The sequence below is a fragment of the Diplotaxodon limnothrissa genome, linkage group LG6, assembly GCF_057381915.1.
Source record: "Diplotaxodon limnothrissa isolate DT_005_m linkage group LG6, D_limnothrissa_male_GT1.1, whole genome shotgun sequence".
NCBI classification, from domain to species: Eukaryota; Metazoa; Chordata; class Actinopteri; order Cichliformes; family Cichlidae; genus Diplotaxodon; species Diplotaxodon limnothrissa.
The window spans coordinates 41701959-41718331 of NC_140601.1; positions in this window are offsets into that span (position 1 = coordinate 41701959).

The following is a 16373-nucleotide window of genomic DNA, read 5'->3' on the forward strand; positions in this document are numbered from 1 at the left end:
TGAGCATTTTGGACCATAACGTTCCCGTTTTAGCTTTAGTTTCAGTTTTATATGTAATTGGAAACATTTACTGAATATTCTCAAGAAAATATCACAAACTAATTAAATTCAAGAATTTGTTCTGGACTGCATTTCATGTATGTTTTGCATGCAAATTTTGCCTTTGAAGAAAAGCTTCAGTCTCTGCGCTGCTCGTTTCTTTTGTGTTTCCTCTTCCTCATTTCTGTTTTGTCTCTTTGATCGGAGGAACGTGGGACCACACATGCAATCAATACGCACGTCTTGAAGTCACCCACTCATCAGCGCCCTACAGCATTTACACTCCAGCTCATCTCATCATTCTCCGCCACATCATAAAATTAGTTTGCTAAAAAGGTTATTTTAAACTATAGTTATAGATTTTTAGTCTCTAGATCTCTTGTTCAATCTCAGTCTCTTGTTTCTATGGTTCAGGTGCATCATCACCAGTCATCAGTGTGCTGCTTGCTTGACCAAGCTCTCCACCACCTACTCTGCATGGGTGAAGCTTGCCTGTGCAGCCCTCTGCTCAACACCTACCAGCCAGCCTCTCAGCTCCCTCCACCTCCTATAGCCTCGCTTACTGGCCAACTCCTGTCAGCCACTCACCTACACTCTACAGCTTTCGCTGTTGTTGCAGTTGTAAAACTGCAAGAAACCTTGTTCTTATCCCAGAGTGATGCTCTGCTTTGATTTGAGAAGATATTAACCAAATGTAGTTTGTTCAACAATACATGTTTGCACCATAACTCTTACTATATTATATAAGATAAGATAAGATAAGATAAGATAAGATAACCTTTATTAGTCCCACACGTGGGAAATTTGTTTTGTCACAGCAGGAAGTGGACAGTGCAAAAGTTATGACGCAAAAATTAGAATACAATAAGAATAAATACAGTACACAGCTGTACAGAATAGAATAAAATAATATACTATATACAGTAGAATAAAATAGAATAAAAATATACAATAAGATAAAAATAGAATACGAATGCTATATACAACTGAGTAAAAATACAACGATGCCAGAAAAGATTATTGTACTTAGTGTTATTGCACATGTGTGGATGTGTGTGTTTGTTCAGTTAAAGTCTTTGTTGTGGAGTATGACAGCAGTGGGGAGGAAAGACCTGCGAAATCTCTCCGTCCCACACCGTGGGTGCCGCAGTCTCCCACTGAAGGAGCTGCTCAGTGCTGTCACAGTCTGCTGCATGGGGTGGGAGACGTTGTCCAACAGGGATGACAGCTTAGCCGCCGTTCTCCTGTCACTCACCACCTCCACTGGGTCCAGAGGGCATCCTAGAACAGAGCTGGCCCTTCGGATCACCCTGTTCAGTCTCTTCCTGTCCCCAGCAGAGATGCTGCCGCCCCAGCAGACCACACCATAAAAGATAGCAGAAGCCACCACAGAGTCATAGAAGGTCTTCAGGAGTGGGCCCTCCACCCCAAACGACCTGAGTCTCCGCAGCAGGTACAGCCTGCTCTGCCCTTTCCTGTAGAGGGCGTCTGAGTTATGAGTCCAGTCCAGTCTGTTGTTCAGATGAACACCAAGGTACCTGTAGCTGTCCACAGCCTCAATGTCCATACCCTGGATGTTCAGTGGTTGCAGTGGAGAATGCTTGTGCCTGCGGAAGTCTACCACCAGCTCCTTGGTTTTACTGGCGTTGATCTGGAGGTAGTTCAGCTGGCACCAGTCCACAAAGTCTTGAGTCAGTCCTCTGTACTCCTTGTCGTCCCCATCAGTGATGAGGCCGACTATTGCAGAGTCATCAGAGAACTTCTGCAGGAAGCACTGGGTGGAGTTGTGGGAGAAGTCTGCAGTGTAGATGGTGAAGAGGAACGGAGCCAGAACCGTTCCCTGTGGGGCCCCCGTACTGCAGACGACCCTGTCCGACACACAGCCCTGAGTCCTCACATACTGTGGTCGGTCGGTGAGGTAGTCCAAAATCCAGGTAGTGAGGTGATGGTCCACTCCAGAGTTCTCCAGCTTGTCCTTCAGAACCGAGGGAAGAATAGTGTTGAAGGCACTGGAGAAATCAAAGAACATGATTCTCACAGTGCTTCCAGCGGTCTCCAGGTGAGCGAGGGAACGATGTAGGAGGTGAATGACGGCATCATCCGCGCCAATGCCAGGCTGGTAGGCAAACTGAAGTGGGTCCAGTGATGAGCTTGTTAGGCGCCGAAGCTGAGCCAGGACCAACCGCTCCAGGGTCTTCATCAGGTGGGATGTCAGAGCCACCGGCCTGTAGCTGTTGAGGTCCTTGGGGCGTGAAGTCTTTGGCACTGGTACAACACAGGAGGTTTTCCAGAGCTGTGGGACTCTTCCCAACCTCAGGCTCAGGTTGAAGAGGTGCTCCATCACCCCACACAGTTGGTCCGCGCAGGACCTGACGACCCTCGAGCTGATGCCATCTGGGCCCGCTGCCTTCTTGCCATTAATCCTCCTCAGTTCCCTCCTAACCTGGGTGGTTGAGAGAGACAGGCTGGAGCCTTGTGTTGAGTGTGTATTGGATGCTGTTGTTGGGGGTGGGGGGGAGTGAGCAGGGTGAATAGAGGAGGTGTGAAGTGTCTGAGGTGTCAGAGGTGGAACAGCAGCAGTGGGGGTGGGTGAGTCTGCAGCCGATGTTGTAGACTGTCTCATGGTTGAATCAAATCTGTTGAAGAAATGATTCAGTTCATTTGCCCACCTCACATCCCTCCCAGGCAGAGAGTTCTGCTGTTTGTGGCCTGAGATGGTTCTGAGGCCTCTCCAGACTTCACCAACGTTGTTTTGCTGAAGCTGGTTCTCCATCTTCTGCCTGTAGCTGTCCTTCCCATTCCTTATCAGTCCCCTCAACTCTCTCTGCACCCTTTTCAACTCCTCTTTGTCTTTGGATTTGAAGGCCCTCCTCTTCTGCTTGAGGACAGCTTTAATTTCTGGGGTAATCCAAGGTTTGTTGTTGGAGAAACACCGTACAGTCCTGGTAGGTACGGTGTTATCCATACAGAAATTAATATAGTCAGTAATGCATGTAGTAAGGCTGTCGATGTCCTCTCCATGGTCGTCACAGATCACCTCCCACACAGTCGACTCAAAACAGTCCTTAAGAGCCTCCTCGCTCTCCTCTGACCATCTCTGCACTGTGCGGGTGGCTGGTGGCACCCTGCGCACTAAGGGCTCATACACAGGGACAAGGTGCACCAGGTTGTGGTCAGATTTGCCCAGTGGAGGGAGAGGTGATGAACTGTATGCCTCTTCAGCATTGGCATACAGTAAGTCCAGTGTTTTATTGTCTCTGGTTGAGCAGGTCACATACTGGGTGAAGGTGGGCAGTGTGGAGTCCAAAGAGGCATGATTGAAGTCCCCTGATATTATGAGAAGGGCTCTCGGAGATTGTGTTTGCAGTCTGCTGACCACTGAGTGGAGAGTGTCACAGGCTGCATCCGCGTTGGCCGAGGGGGGGACATACGCTGTTATTGCGATAACATGCGAGAATTCCCGGGGCAGATAGTACGGACGCATGCTAACGGCTAACAGCTCAATGTCTCTGCTGCAGAGTTGTTCTTTCACAGTGATGTGCCCAGGGTTACACCATCTGTCGTTCACAAAAACTGCCAGTCCCCCTCCTTTCCTCTTACCGCTGTCTCTCGTCCTGTCCGCTCGCAGCATCTGAAATCCCGGTAGTGTCACGCTTGTGTCCGGAGTTAGCGGTGTTAGCCACGACTCCGTTAGCATCATGATGCTACATTGCCGGTACTCCCTCTGTGACCAGGTTAGCGACGTGAGCTCATCCATCTTATTGGGCAAAGATCTTACGTTTCCAATGATTACAGAAGGAAGAGATGGTCGATAACGTCTCCTTCTCGGGCGACGGCGCTCCTTCCCAGCACGACACCCCCGTCTTTTCCTCCTCAGCTCGCTGGGAATGTCGGGTCTGTCCGCCGGCAGTACCGCTGCGGGACGCAACGCTAACAGCTGATCCTTACTGTAAACAAAGGATCCCTGCTCTGGGTCACCAGACACGCGTGAAAAAAGTAGAAATAAACTAAGAAAAACGACCAGAACTAGCACAAAACGGTAGAACATGGTTGCACACATATAATATAGTAAGAGTTATGGTCAGGACTAGGGTGCCATTAGTGTATTAATTAATATACCAAAATCTCAAAATGATTTAATGCCATAGAAAATAACAAATAATATATAATGCATGACGTCTGTCATAATGGTGTAACTATTTCCTCACTTGAGATTCTCTGCAGGCCTTTCCTGCAGCCATCTTCCGTTGCAGCTTGTTTGTGGTTCTCTCTGTCATCAGTTCCGTCTTCACTAACTCAAAAGTGTGCTCTGTTAGGTTGAGTTCAGGTGACTGCCTTGTCCCTTGAAGGATTTTCCACTTTTATGCTTTAAAAAACTCTTTTTACTGTTTGCTTTGGATCGTTATCCATTTGCACTGTGAAGCCCTGTCAGATCGGTTTTGTAGGGTTCAGCTGAATCTGAGGAGAGAGCACAGCCCTGTGCACTTTACAGTTCATCGTGCTGCTTCTATCAGCAGTCACATCATCGTTAAACATCGCTGACACAGTTCCACTGGCAGCCATACATGCCTGTGCCATAACACTGCCTCCACCGTGCTTGACAGATGATGTGATATGCTTCTGATTATCAGCTGTTTCACCTGTTCTCCATTCTTTTCTCTTCCCATCACGTTCATCTCATTTTTTTTGTTGTTGTTGTTGACTTTTAGAAGTTCATGAGTGTAACCAGGGGTTTGCACACACTTCTTTATGTTTCCATTCATGAAAGCATCTGACAGCACTTGATTATAGACTTTGACAGTGTCATGCCTCCCTCCACAAAAGTGTTCTTGGAAATAATTCTGTCATTCAGGCAGCCTGTCGGGTCTTGTGTTTTTTGCTAACTCGGTTTATTTTGCTTAAAGATGTACCAGAGTGCTTGGCCACTTGTAAAAGTTTTTGCTATGTCTGTAATATTTTCATTGTGTATTTTTGACCTAATGATGGCTTCCTTCATATGTATCTCCATGTCTCTGGATCCTTATATTGAGATTTCCAGGGTAAAGCTACAAGTTACAACATTAAACAACTCTAAAACCAGCTTAATTGGTCGTTTTTTCATTTTGTGTTTCTTGTATCCTTGTGATATTTTGTATTATGTGTTATGTTCTGGTTCATTAGTAATCTTTGGTATTATGTTTTGAGTTTCTTATATTTCTTGTTTAGTTCCTTGATTATTTAGTATTTTCCCCTCGTGTCTCTCTGTGTGTCTGTGTTTATGTATGTTGTGTCTTGTTTTCCTCTTGTTTTACTCGGTGTTCCCTTTTCTTTTCATGTTTATCTATGTTTCCCCAGCCCGTCAATCTTCTCTCTCTCCCTCGTGTTCCCTCACTCCCTCTCGTCTACCTGTTCCCCACTCCTGTGTCATGTTCCACTGTATCCTGCTTAATTGTGAAAATCTTGTCTTTTAATGTTTGGTGTGCTTCCCGTGTGGCGTCTTGTTAATTTGTATCACCTGTGTTGCCCATGTGTTCTCACTTGTCACTGCATTTATGTCAGCGTCTCCCTCATGGTTGTGCGTTTCTTTGTGGGCCTCTTCGTGTCCGTAGTTCATATAAATTCCCAGTTTAGTTTGTATTTCCTTTGGTGCAGCAATAAAGCTGTGTTTGAGTTATTGTCTCCGTGAGTCTGCACTTGGGTCCTTTCCTGCCTGCACAGCCGAAATAATGACAATCGTGAAATTGTGAGTCAATTGTCCACTTGCGTTCTGCCTGAAATTGGGGGACTTTGAAAATAATACAGGCAAAAAAATGTTAAAAAGTGTAATTGTCCAAATGCTTATGGACGCCTGCACCTCTCTCAACAAGGTATGTCCTGCTTAACTGTTCATCTGCGTATAAAATTTAGTCAACTCAGTCAAAAGAACAAAGGAAGGTGGAGGAAAAGATTCCCTGCAACAAAGGCAGCTAAGTAGTGGCAGGTAATAAAGTGAGACTTGGATTGCAAAATGCATCCAACTCTGGCTTTCTGTTGCTATCCCTCTCCTCCTGTCTATGGTTTTCTCATCGTGTGTCTCCCCTTGTATATTAGTATGTACTGTGTATTTTTCTGGCTGCACACACACACGCACTGCAAACTCAGCATTGTCAATCCCAAATTCTAGCCAGTCTTAATCTGGATATATAACCCCCAGGTAAGCACTAGTCTGGTACCCGTCACATCAACACACTGTGTAAGCCCAGAAAAATGAGCTGTCTGCTGTTTTCTTTCACCAGAGAGGCCTGACATGAATTTGCATCTGCGTTTCTGTAACGGTACTAATTTGTGTCACTGCAAATGTCAATGGGAACCCACAACTTCCTGTTTTCACATTGTTGTTGTTTGTTACTGCATCAGGTTCAGTTACTGTAGTTACATTACAATCCATTCTGATACTACTCATAGTCAGATTTGGATGGGGAGAAACTGATAAAACATCCAAGAAGTAAAGCTGTGTTCAGCAAACTTATTGCTCCTGTGAAACTGCCTATTGGTCAGGAGTCAGAGATACTTGGGACGTAGCAGGCAGGTGTAAAAGTGTGTAACTGTGCAGAAAAAGAGCATCCAGTCAGCAAAGCCCATCACCTGAGAGTCTTTAAAGTCTCCCCCACAACATATCAAAGCCACCGAGCTAACGTCCTCTGAGGCATATCAGCATATCTACGCCGGTTTAATCAGCATTGCAAGTGGTTAATAAAAAACTCAGAGTTATCCAATTAGACAGTGACCTTTTTAATGTTTGTTGCTATGTTGTGTGTTTCGCATCACGGTGTCATTGAGAGGTTTAGAGAGAAAACTTAGCAGACACTGCACTTCTCCCTCTGATCCAGCCACTGAGCCAGGAGCTGTAAATGCCATCACATTAACGATGCCTCCAGGGTATAGACAGTCCCCTGCATCTCTATGCAGCATGTTTGTTAAACACTGGGTGGTCACACGTGCACTGGTGTCATAACCGCACTGTTTAACAGCGTTGCAGCCGTGGTACCGCTTTAATTACTTTGCCGAAATGAACTGGAAGAATGAGACTCCTTTATCCATTCATGACTAAAAAAAACGCTTATATGGTGGATTTTCTTTCCCCCACTCAGATTCATGGTGCATCACACATATCTGCAGCCTTTGATTAATTTTATAGCCACGAGACCCCTGAGACGTGTGACACATTCCATTTAAACAATGACTCTTGTTATGCACGACTCATTCAATTTGTTTCATGGTAGGATCATTTCCTATTAAATATGTGTGCGTATGTTTTATACAAAATTCATGTCATAATCATTTTTCACCCCAGACTCATTCAGTAACATGCAGTAATAGGAACATGAAATGGAAGATTAGGGTGAGTGGCTTATGATGCACCGCTGTCCACAAAAGATTTATCTTTTTCATATTATCAGGAAATGAAAGGTTTAATAAGAAAGAGCCGGTCACTCGATCTGAAATCATCAAATTTTGAGTGTATTTTCTGCTCAACCACCTTTGATTCGCCAGAAGATTTTATGGTTTTATATTTTGACGTCTATAATGGTTTCTGTGAAATTTCAGTTTCATTTATCATATCATTTTGAAAAATGGTTCTAGCGTGGTTTCTCACCTCAATCTGAGGCCATGTTTGAACACAAATATCTCGAAAACCATTAAAGATAAAAGCCTGAAATTCTCACTGTCACGTTTTACCATAACAAATGAATCAAAGTGTAACTTGGGGCAGATATTTAAAGATAACAGCCAGAGAATTGCCTACTAAAAATATTTTATATGAGCAAACACACAGTATTAAATAAAACTGACATTGCAAAAGCAGCTAGTGGCAATTTTTGGATTGTATACAGTCTTTTTAACATTTTTAGTAACTGAAGAATATTTTCATTCAGCTCTCACGCTGGACAGCAAATTTTACAAGTTGTACCACAAAAACAGAAATGTCAGTGCATAGTCTGATCCAAATCAAACCAAACCTGGAGTTTCCTGATGGAAAATCATTTTGTTAAACACGCATATTTTAATTTTCCCACCTTGTCAGCATGCACTCTGTCCTGGAGGAGTCTGATAATTCAGCTTAAGATTAGGATGTACTTACATTAATGTTGCTTTTGTTCTATGTATTACAGCATTCACTCCAGCATCAGTGCGCCTCAGAGTTTGGAGCCTATAGTCAGCATTCCAACCTTCATCCCAAAAAGTATTTCCTGCCGTTAAAATATCTTTTACCTGTTTGACATGGTCAGGTGAGATATTTTCAAATCTGAATGAGATGGAATGATCGAAAGGTAAAATGGTGAGCAAGGCTGCAAACACAATTTTGCGTTTGATTTTGACTCTTACTCCCCTGTATGCCCCACGCACTCAACATTTCTGTATTCTTAATAAAGACAAATGTTAACCCACCTCCTCTGGTGCTCAGTGACCTGGTGCTTCCTCTCATGCTTCAGCTGAGGTGTTCCTGACACGTTGTTTTGTTTGATGTTCTTAGATGTCAAATGAAAGTGAAAATTCAAATATTGGATTTCCTGAAGGTCTTATTGAGCTACTTTTTCATACTAGATAGATGGAACAGCTCTTATAGCAAATCTACCCACGCCGTCAAATGTACTGTACATCTTGTCGAGCTTCACCCGACTGTCTCCTTTACAGTCTACAATGAACTGGGCCTGGTGCAAAACAAGAGCTCAAAGCAGAGTGAAAACTGAACTTGCATTCACTGTGCAGCCAGAAAAACGAACTCTAACAGCATGTCATATTTCAATGCAGTATTTGAATAAAAAAAACTGCTCTTTGTAGCAATGTCACATTTAATTGTATTGCTTTTTAAACACAAAGTCAAAGGGAAGGAATGGTGAAGTTGATTACCAACCTTTGTGCGGTCAGAGGCGCAACATAGCAGGAATACACCCCAGATGTCCTGATAAACTGGATTCTCTTAAAGCTACGTAAATTAAGTACATAATAAACATATTACGTACTTGTGAAAATGTATTGCTTCAATGTATTTTTCTAATGGGGCACGCCCCTACGAATGCTGACTGGCTGGCTAAAGCTGACTTCCTTCCCAGGGGCTGTTTAGAGCCTGCCAGCAGAAACATGATCTGTTGACCATGCAGTCAGTCTGCTGATATATCCCGTTCTAATAGCAATGACAGATTGACTGTTTTGCTCGCTAAAGCCCTTTTATAAAACCATAGATTGCAGAGCAGAGCCTCTGCCAAAACCACAACTCTCCTCAATAAATCCAAAGGCTGACAGGGTGTCTTTTTAGTCATAAATATGCATAGTGGACTCAATTACTCGGGATGTTATTCGCACAGGTGCTCTGGCCATAGTTTACTATGAGCCCCAGCTTCAGAAACAAGCATGTTATTTATTTGGCTCAGGTGAAGAATCTGAGGTGTGAGGGTAATTGTCACCGGGTTTAGAGTGATTTGTTTGCGTGTGATTTCACAGCAGTAATGGCTTTTGCCATTTTAGTGACCGGAAACAAATGATTCTCTTTAATAGGACAACACAGGACAACATTCACTTTTCCACCATCAGTGTAGTGCATTCATTGCTTCTTAATCCACCCCCAAACCCCCTCTTTTTTTCCTTCCAGCACTCTTCAAGTGAGTTTATGAAATAACTGGTATAGAAATCCCCTGGAGCACCTGCCCCATGATGAAACAGATGTGTCCTAATATTCAGACCAGCTTACTCCAGTAATTGCTGCCAGTATATTAGATACAGAAAAGACGGAAGATGTTCACTGAGAACATATCCCTGATGTTCAGGAAAAGACAGGGAGTTGTATTTGAGCTGTTTAGCCAGAAGCAACCATGCAAAGTGAATCTCAATCAACATCCATCTCTCACTTTTTCTAAATAGATGCAAAACATGTGTGTGATTTCTGAATTTTGAGTAGGCAGTTTCTCATCTGACCGTGCATTTAAATGCAGGTAAACAACCGCTCTTCATTATTTTTCTCTGAACTCTGAGGACTCTAGAGATAAATCATAAACACATAAGATTCTGTTGCCTCTCCTTGTCATTATTCAGTGACATCTCACATCAGGGAACAGATGCTAATAGCCGGTGAGAAGTGAGACAGGCTGCTTATTAGGCATGCTCCAACTGAAGTGAAAGACCACCCACTGTCTTGCAATTATTCTGCAGTCTCTGCCTCAAATTACAGCTTAATTGAACTTTTCACAATCATACCATTGCAAACTATTCCTTGGGTCAAAGTTGACCGAGTGGCGAAGGGCACTGAAACTTAAAGACATCATTAGCACAGCTCATTTTATAATTATCCTCTTAGGCTGGTGGCTCTGCTCAGATGTGAGGTCAATTACAAATATACTTATTTGCATGGAAGTGCATGTTAGTGGGAGGTGTGCAGATTTATCCTCAGGAACAAATTAATCAGTTATCTGACAACTGCAGAAAATACCGCAAAAAGACGTGTTCTATGCCAGTAGTGAACATCCTTCTTCCAGTGTGGAGGGGAGTTATTAGACCAAGTTTGAAAGAAGCAATGAACACTGAACATTAGGTTTTCTTGGCCTTATTTTGTCTGCTGTGACCAGGAGCCAATCGTGGCAGAGTTAAAACACCAAATAAAAGCTAAATAAAATAAAATCTTAGTTAATCTGCTGATCTGACCTGATCTTTGGTAATGGCTGATTTTTCAGAACTTAGTGTGACGTCTCTGACCCCCAATGGTCACACCAGATGCCTCGCCCTCCCTGAGCCTGGTTCTGCCGGAGGTTTCTTCCTGTTAAAAGGGAGTTTTTCCTTCCCACTGTCGCCAAAGTGCTGCTCATAGGGGGTCATATGATTGTTGGGTTTTTCTCTGAATGTATTATTGTAGGGGCTACCTTATAATATAAAGTGCTATACAGCTAGTGCTATATAAATAAAACAAAATAAAATTTAACTACAAATAATGGATTCACTAACATATGCGTAGTGGTAAGAACAAAAAATAGGCAGGTGCAGATGATTCCACCAGGAATCATGTGGTCAGGAATCACTTACTGTTGTATTGTAGTCAGAGATGGGCAGTAATCTGATTACTTTTTTCAAGTAACGAGTAAAGTAAGGGATTACTATTGCAAAAACGATAATTAGATTACCGTTACTTTCCCGTAGGAACGCTGCGTTACTGCGTTACTAAAACCGTGATTTTTTGCGAGAATGTCTCACGACAGTGACGTAAGCGAGTGCGCCGTTTGTGACAACAGCTGTGTGCAGATCAACAGTGGATCATATATCGAGTGTGGGAGAGAGTATGAGCGTGCAGCGTTTAAAGCGTGGAAGTACTGACCTTACTTTGAGTTTGATTCCATAAAAAGTGACAAAAACATTAGTGTCCGCTGTGCGTGGGAAGAAAACTTCTTTTTACAGTGAAAAAACCCCTAAACTTCCAACAAGCACCGAGTAGCTACGACGTGATGGGAAACTCACAGAGAAACTCGCGGATTCTTCCACTGACCGTGGCACACCTGCACCAGGGTAAACCTCCGCCTACCCCACTCCTGCTTTACAGGTGAAAATAGAACAACAGGACCGCTGAGTCTTTGACTTTATTTATTTTCTGCTGTGTTTTACTTGCATCTATTTGAAAGATAAACACACAAAAAAAAAATTTATGTGCTGGAATGTGCAGAAAATAGGTTTAAATGTTAAACTAATTTCTTCCAGTCAGAGAATGTTGCATAAAATAAAATTTTTGCTTGATGCATAAAGTTAAAAGATTAAAACTAATAAAACAAGTTTTAAAAAGAGACTTTTCCATCTGATTACATTTTGTATGATGGATTATGCAGAAAAAGTAGAATTGGGCTGAAAGATCTATCACTTTATCACCTATTCAGGTTGTAAATCGTGTTTTTAACAAGTAACTAAGTAACTAAGTAATTAATTACTTTTGAAAATAAATAATCAGTAAAGTAACGGGATTACTTTTTTGGGGAAGTAATCAGTAATTAGTTACTGATTACTTTTTTCAAGTAACTTGACCAACACTGATTGTAGTGCAAGAAACACCTTAGTTACACCTTAGTTGTGAGGAGGAACAATAATAATTATTCTGTTAGAATCATATCATGCTATTAGGTCTTTAAGGAATGTACCTATGGATCTACTGTCGTTGTAATATGGGTGTGCAATATAACATTAAAGGTTTCTGTTGATTGAACCCTTTTACTTTTATTAATGTAAATGTTACTTTAAGTGCTGCGTTCCTACTTTTAATAGATAACATATCTCGACTGAATATATGCCACTGCTTAAATTTAGCAGATCGGAAATATTTTGATGATCATTGTATCTTTTGTGTTTTTTGTATTCTATATGACTGTAATCCTGATGCTTCTTCAGACAGGAAGTAGCAGAGAACAGTGAAGATGTCCAGCATGATGCAGGAGAGAGATGGAAAGACGGGCTGACTAAAGGTAGATGTTGTAGACTGCTCTTTTTGCCCCACTACATTAAACAGCACAATCACTCATTAATAAGCTTCTGCGTCACTCTGCTGCAGTATGTTTTAGTGCACGTATTCTATTTGATTTGGTTATTTTTATTTAAGTATCACCCGTCTCTGCTGCAGGGCAGCGTGTAATGTAAAGGTGATAACAACCCTGCGCTACAGATGGAAATCCATCAAGCCAATGATCCCAGCGAGTGAGTATTTGGTGAAAGTGAGTCTGTGTGTTGTGAAGCCATCTGAACAGCTTATAGCTTATAGCATTTAACTTTTTTTTTATTTTCAAGGGCCTCGTGATTATTCAATACAACTGTGTGTGAAGTGGTGCCGTCTATTTCAAATAACGTCCTTGCTTGAAGAGCCAATAAGCAAAAGAGAGCCTGAACAGTCTATTCATCAAAAGTGCGGCGTCTTCTGGAGTGACACTGTTTCTCACATTTTTATGAATAAGTTATTTTGAGCACAACCGCTGAGGTAAACAAATCAGCAAGATGAGCTCCATCTGCAATAAAAGAATAGTAACAGATTGTTCATTTCTAGTCTACTGACTCCACGTAGAAGCCAATGCTGTGCTCTGCTTTCCCTCTGAAGGTCGCAGGCACTTTGAACATCCAGCACAGTGGACTGAAGATGAGATTAATTAATAATTATTGTTGCCTCACTCTGAGGATACTGGTAATGTTCCCGAGGAGCAAATATTAATATTTCAGCCCCGGTAGGAAAGCTTTTAAAGCCGTCATTCATTTGGCCCTTCGAATGGATTAAGAAGGATCTCGTTCTACCTCTTAACCCACCTTTTTTCAAACTTTATTTCCTTTCCTCTTAGGGTTGATATGAGAACTCAAAACGTTAGCAGGAAACTGCAGTGACAGCCTCAGAAATGCACCCCTACCACTCTGCCTCTTTCTAACAGAAAGGCCAGCCTGATGAATAGAAGCTAATGGCTTATCTGTGCCTGAATAAAACCTGGTGGATAAACAGCAGGTGGATTTGGTTTCTACTATGGATGTCAGAAGCATAGCTGATTATGTGTTCAATCACCAGTACTTCATGGAAGAGTCATTTCACCCCTGCAGGATGTTCAAATTGAGGGAGGGCGGGTTTCTAGAAAGGCAGAAGAATCTGGATGCTACTAGTGAGAGCTGGCTTTGTTAGTGAAATATGCACAGTATGAATGAAGTCACTGTGCGATGAAATCCCTCCTTCTTCCTCTGTTGTTCACTAACAATTGCTCTTTCAACAGGACACAGTAGTTGCTTCTTTGGCCTGTTAGGTATATTGCAAGAAAACTATTTGCTTCTGGTGAAGTCTGGTTGAGATGTGCCCCCAAAAAGTGCCGCTGGAAACTGGGCAGAGGGGAATAAAGTACTCTAAGATAAAGTCCAGTGTGAAAGCAATGCAAAAGAGCAAACAAGTCATCTGTGCACGAAGCTGTCAGAGAGTTTTTCACATGATGCACTGCACAGTTGGATTAACTCTGTCAAAGGTGCTGGTGCTGGATTACAGTATTACCTGGTATCAGATTGTTTCGTGAGCCCTCACTGCTTTAGTTTTGGGTTTATCCAGGACGCCATCAGCGCCAGGACAAAGTTCCAAAAACTGCAGTTCTTCAAATGTCCACTCACTCTAAAAGTGAGTCTCCTGTGTTAAGAAGTTCAGCTTTACAGCAGCTGTAACTAATTGCTGAAAAGCAGACCTCGACCCACCTCATTTAATTCACTTAACTGGACTTCTTGTTCACTTTTAAGTTGCTGGTGTCTTCGGCGACCAGTTTCTTGCAGTTTATTGTTATGTTGCACCTTTCCCAAACTGCTAGCTGACAGTCTGAGCACTTCCAAATATGGTCACTTGTATGGTCAACAGTGAGGATTCAAAATGAGCACTGTTTCAGAACCATGGTATTATTATGCAGTTATTGCTTTTCACATGTAACGGCACTCCAGAGCAGAGCTGCGTCATCCGGTTTGGAAGCAGAATCCTAACTAACTGCTGGTCTTTTTCTGTAGGTACTCTTTCTTTTTTTTTCTTCTTTGTGAAAAACTGGCTTTGATTTAGGCTGCAGTCTATTTCTCACAAACTCATACTGCTATGGGTGGACGGTTTTGCAATTAATGGCAGGCTGAGACACAAACATGCCAAAAAATGTTGGAAATTGAAAGATGTTGAACTCAGATGTTGCACCCCTCTCCATGAGCCCATGGCAAACTGATTGCTCCTGACCCCATGTCTGCTCCCTGCAGTGTATGAATACCAATAAAGTCTGTGTTACTGGGAAGCTTATTTATCTGGAGTAACTTTCCATTTCAGTTGAACACAGGCAATATAAAAGAGCCATTTACTTAATCTCCCTACTACCCAGTGCCAACCCACCCTCTTCTTCCTTGCTTGGCTTCTGTTCTTGACTTCCTTCCTCTTTTCAACTCTTGCTTTTTCACCTAAAAAACCCCACACACTCAAGCTTAGCTTTTGCATTCACTGGACTTTTGCCTCTCCTTTTCTTGTTAGGAATGTCTTTAGGCTGGAAAAAGGGACATCCATGTTTGTTCCACTGATTCCAGCTCCTGTTTGTGATACAGCTGGAAAGCTTTTACTGGGCTGGGAGTAACCTCAGGAGCTGACCCAGGGAGGGGGACCAATGCTGTAAAAGGTTTGGCTTTATGAGTCAGTGCTAGTGTTTAGGTGAATGGCTGAAATAATGTGAGGCTTTGAGAATGATAATAGGGACTCTGTGTTTGCTGTGTTTCACATATAATGATGTGATCTGAAAAGCCAAACAAACACCAGGCTGCAGTAGGACATTTAAAAATAAATGGACATTAAAAATGAAAGTATATTAAAAAAAATCACCTGCATGATGCCATCTATGACTGCAAAGCAGCTACATTCCTATCCCCCGCATGCAGACCAACATGTTTCATTGTCAATGATGCAGACAGAACTTGAGGCCTAAGGTAACACATAAAAAGAAAGCAGCAGAAAAATGGAGCAAAGTCTGAACCTCAAACTGTATTTTGTTATTTATTTGAAGCTTAGCTAGTTTGGTTAGCACACTACAGACACACACACCTGATAATTACATGTACTAGAATTTCCTTCACTGAGACACAAACGTTTGGATGTTGTGCAGAGCGAGTGGAGTGGAACGAGCTGCAGAGCACGGTGGAGTTTAGGTGTGACTACACCTAAACTGCAATTAGCCAAGTTTAGGTGCAGTCACAACTGTCAAAGTAGCTCTGCTGCTAACTTTCAGCTTTACCAGTATCTACGCAGATGATTGACCTGCTTTTAAATCAGAATGAGTTTGTGTTACTTTTATTGATCTTATTCCTTACTCAAATATTCTAATTTTAATGATTCTTTTTCTTAACTCTTCTCATGTCTCCCTATGTTTTTATTTCTTTTAATTATCTTAATTGTACAGCACCTTGGTTAACGGTTGTTGTTTTAAATGTGCTATATAAAGAAATTCGACTTTGACTTTGATTACCTCGGTGGCAGTTAAATAAGTTGCGGTTCATGTCCCATCTAGGTCAGGTTAATACAATATAACCTACTTGGTTAGGAGAACAAGAACGGCCCGATTAAGCACACGCCCGACTTGACTAAATCATTCAGAGGAGCTGAGGTGGAATAGGCTCAATCAGTCAGCTGATCTCAGTCTGACTGAACTGCGAGCTGCCTGCTGACGATCAGATTAAAGGCAAACAGATTCTATACCAAGCAGAACTTCCCAGAGAAGATACCTGCTGATGTCTGTGTTGGTCCAAAACTCCTGGAGGATTCAATGGCACTTATTATGACACTCGTGTAAATCTACACAAAATAGAACTGAGGCTTTGATTTCCTAAAATCT